Below are 4,925 nucleotides of genomic sequence, written 5' to 3'. Positions count from 1 at the left end.
CTGGCTGAAGGCCCGCCGGCCCGGAGACGGTTCTTCTCGGGGTGTCAGGGGTGCGCCACGGCACCCTCCCTGCGTTCAACCCTGCGCCTGCGCTTCCCGTCCTTCCTTCTTACTGGGTGCTTGCCAGTGAGTCCCCGTCCTTCCTTCCAGCCTTCGGGCAGCGGTGTTACCCGGGCAATGTCAAACCAGAGGCGCTCCTGCTCCACACGCACCTTACCCCCGTGGCAGCAGCCTGCTTCTGGCAGCGGCAGGCTAGCCTTGATTCGCGCCCTGCAGCACCTGTACGTTGAATCACAGCCAGTTTTTAAGAGGAGTTTAAAGAAGTCCTCCGTATCGTCCCAGATTCCAGTTCTGTTTACCAGCATCTAGCAATGCTGTCTCTCCACAGTCTGGTACAAGACTCTGCCCTCTTAACAAAAAGGTTCACCCCCCATCAGCAGGCTCCTACCGCAGCGCAAGACCACGCGTGGTCAGGAGGTAGGCCACCAAATGCGCGGGCTGCAGCCTCTGCAGCTGCACGTCACCTTTGGAGGACAAGCTTGCAAGGCAGCTTGACACGGCCTATGCTACAACGGCTGCAGCCCCTTACACAAGAATTGCCAGTTACTGGTTTGTCACAAGTAGAATGTTATTTAACACAGCACCCATGCTTGGCCTTAACTACCTTAAAACTATGCCTTTTCTAATACAGTGCAATTTCACTCAGTCAATTTACATAGTACAAAACTGGCGCAGCACAGTTCAGCTCTCCAGTTACAGAAGAGGCAAGAACTGCAAGTTTTCATCATCTTCATCATATCCCTTCCATTATAGTGCTCCATAACAACATAAGCACGTAAGACAGCAGCGCAGAAGGCACATACTGAATATCCCAGGTATTACTTCTGGGCACGGAGCCATAATGCAGCTGATAGCACACCTGCACCACCACGCCGAAGAAACACCCCTTCGGTCAGCTCAGCGGCTCCTGTCGAACCTCCCTGGAGGATGACCTGCTACACCAACCCTAGGGCTTGGCTCTAGTTGCTGTATTTCACAACAAAGTTGATCCAGGCGGACTGTCATACACAGGCAAAAATGACACATGCCTAATAGCACTGTCACAGAAGTCTAGGTTGGCTAAGTCCCTCCTGAGTAAACAAGACTCCAGCTGCCGAGTAGGAAAACGGTCAGCTGAAACTTGCATTCTTTAAATACTTCGTTTAGCAACCATCCGAGAGCCTGAAGCGCTGTTCACTTCACTTCATCTTCAGCAAGGAAGACAGGCCAGAACTGTTCATTCTGCCATCACTTGTTCTGCTCTACAAACTTGCATCTGAACAATTGTTGCTAGCAATGTTTTATCTAAATGCCAAACACCGATACTTGTCTTGAATTAGCTAATAGCCTCTAAACGTGATTGAGACTTGGGCTCTTATCTTGAATTTACATATAAATGATTGTAATTCTTGCAGACTTTTCTGATTTTTAACATACAGAAAACCTCTGCTCCTTCCAATTACAAAGGATGAACATGTGACTATATTTATATACATCTAATGGCAATTTGTGTGCACAACTAGTACTGACACTTAGAGTTACAGTCTGTGGAACAATCTGTTTCTTTGGTTTTAGCTGACAATTAACTTCTAACAGCTGTACTATTAACAAGTAGTATTAAACAGCAGAGTCTAACATATCCCCGTGAAAATACAGGGATAATATGTTCCTGCTGAGTGCATATCATTTTACATAGAAAATCTCTTCAACTTTTCCCAGATGTGAAAGAATAAAACAGCAATAGCCTGTAATTCGAACCATCTAGATTAATCTGATTTCTGACACACACTGAAGGTAGTCACAGATGAAGACTTGAAAGACGTTACCTTTTGGTGTCCACCTCTGTCATTCGCAGTAAAAAGAGCTATTGTAAATTAAATCCATCTTTTTAATCAGTAGCTTTTCAAATTTTGGGAGTTTAAGAAAGCATCAGTTTGGCAACTCCAAAGTCTTCCTAATTACATCTCTCCTTCTGCTATTAACACCCACCACATACCCCCTCCATCCCTTCCCGCCTGCAAGCAGCATATAGTCAAGAAATTGCTAGACTAGTTCCCATCTTATAATAACTTTTCACAATTCTAACATTTTGGCAAAGCCTGTAAGTAAAAATCAAAGCTCTTACAAGCTTGTTCTCCAGGTAACTTAATGGTTTTAAAAGATATACGACGAGATAGTGAAACAACCATCCACACCTTTGTTAATCAGGTTAGCACAAGTAGCATCTGCTCCTGTTGTAAGCATGTATTTTACGTACTCATTCATTGTATCAACGCCAGAACTACTAGACTGTGATTCTAGAGAATCAGTAACAGATCAGTGCAAGCCGTAAGTAGGTTTCACAGCCCAAGGGAAGCCTTAACACTGCAGCATCTCCTTCAAGAGGATCCAAACTAGCTAGGTCGAACTACAGCAGTCACATCCTCTGAACACAGGAAGCAGTGAAACCTCTCCTATTCTTATTAGTCACTGCCATAAATGCCCTCGTCCGATAATCTTTTCTAATCTAAATTCTCCCCAGAATTACATGTTTTTCCTTCATAAAACATCACTTTTCCCCCCCCCAAATAACAAATAAAGAAGGCAATGCAGATACACTTTTTCACCACAAACTACCAATGCAGACAAAGAATTTCAAAGTGAGGTGGGCCAGAAGATCTGAGGAATTATTCTTTTAGATATCAATATATACATAGTACTTATAAGCAAATATGCCACCTTAGGACTACTGGACAAGTTGAATTAACTTGTAGACCCTATGCTGTATGAACACATGTAGGTATGCATACATCTGTTGTAGCTTGCTGCAGCTTGCTGTTGCAGTGGTGCAAAGCAGCCCGGTATACTCCCTATGGAAAAAGAAAAGCAAGAGTCATAGGGAAGTTTTAGACAAACATAGGTAGATTTACCAAACATGCAGTAAAAGTATATTAACAGGCAATGAAGGGTATGCTGAAACGCCTAAGTTTGTAAACACAAGATTTAAAATTATTTATCACAACCCACCCCTGTACCTATTTTGATGTCAGATGAAGCTTTTTAAATATTTTTTTTTAAAGCTTTTCAGCCCAATGTGCAACTTCAGCCATATCAAAGCAAGACAAAAATACCATGCACAAGACATGCCACACCATGCCATTATTTAAAGGCATTCTTTTTGTACTCAGCTTTTCCAATTTAACTCTGCACAAACTAGTTAACACTTTTTTTTTTTTTTTAAGGATATTTTGTCCACAGAGCCATCTGAGAAGGTAGTTAGCAGGAACTGAGGATTTTAATACCATAAAGATTTTCGTAAGTTGTGCCACAAGAAACACAAACCAAAACACACATAGATCAAGCCTAGGAGAGACCTGAAAGTATTCTTTACAGCAGTACTGAGCATACTGCTAGCAAGTAAACTTGGAGAAGAAAAAGTTCCTTCACACTGTTTCCTACTTAAATACAAATCAAAGTTTCAAAACACACACAGAATTTAAATTTAAGACCGTCCTTGAGAGTTTCTTGTCTCAGACACTAGGTAAGCTCTCATAGCCTTACCATGGATCAGGTGCCATAAAATTAAGTCTCAACACTGCAAGTGATACCCTCCAGTGATTCGCAGCTGGATACCAGACTCCTGAGACTGGGTTCACATTAAAAGATTAGCACACAATTAAAAGGGAAAAGTGCAAGCTCTGTGTTAGAAAGCTCTAATTCAGACAGGAAAATCAAGACCTGCCATGTTTTCAGTGCAGCGTTCTAAGCAGTATGACCAATCATGAGAACAAAACCCACCAAAACCAAAAGATGTTGTCATGTCTATTAACTTACACAGGCCTTTTTCCAGACTTTTTGCAGCCCTTGCCCTAAAAGTGACTTATGCAGTATTTACTATGTCAGAACTCAACTAATTTTTGCAACTGGAATTTGGATGCTAATATCAGTCCATGAAATTGCTCTATTTTGTGATTGGTTCTGAAAGACTAACCTGGCTCTCTCTCAAAGCCAAGATAAGCTAACAGAACAAAAGTGAGATTATTAAAAAACAACCCACAACACAAAAACCAGTTCCTATCGCTTCAGCACTTTGATACGACTACAGCATACTTCAGTGTAACTTACACAGCAGTATTCAGAAGGCTTTCAGCACATGCAACTATTCAGCTAGTAGCACTATTACTACTGTGTTACTCTTAGAATAACATGAATAGCTTTAGGAATGCTGGTAAAACCATATTTGGGGCTGGGGGAGGAAGGAAGAAAGGGAATAAAGAAGGAAGAGATTATTCTCAGGGCTGTCTCACACCATTAAATGCCTCAAGTTAAGAAGCTCATTCATTTTTTGAAAATGCATTGTCTTCCAACTACAACTGAGCTACATGTAGGTCACTTTGAGGACTTACGTAGAAAAGTCTTTACCTTCTGTGAAGTAACACTGAAGTTGAAAGGATTCTCCAAAACAGTGCATAAATGAAAGAATGATGACATTTAATTGCATTGCAGTTCAGTTTGGGGTTTGTTTGTTTTGGGTTTGTTTTTTTTTTTTTATGATGCTAATAGTATCCCTGAAGGAGGTCAACTGAAAGTAATTCACGTAACTAGAACAGAAAGATGTATTTCACACTAAAACATATAGCAAAGTGGGGCGAAAGATAATTTAAAGTGAAAAGGAAGTTCCTTAAGCATTGAAAAGCAAATGAAGACTAGCTTCTCCTCCCATCCAAATTAAAGGCCTAACATAGCCTAAAGGATTATGGTGTAAAACTTATTATAGTGCAAGTATGATGAATATTCCTCCCACCAAGTGTTGACATGAACTGCTCTGGTTTTGCTATCAGAGTTTTTTTTTTTTTTTTAAACATGGAAGACTGTAGCAGCACAAAATGACACCACTGATACATCAG

This window comes from Aptenodytes forsteri, unplaced genomic scaffold, assembly GCF_000699145.1.
Source record: "Aptenodytes forsteri isolate BGI_AS27 unplaced genomic scaffold, ASM69914v1 Scaffold757, whole genome shotgun sequence".
Taxonomy (NCBI): domain Eukaryota; kingdom Metazoa; phylum Chordata; class Aves; order Sphenisciformes; family Spheniscidae; genus Aptenodytes; species Aptenodytes forsteri.
Note: the sequence above shows the minus strand (reverse complement) of the source record.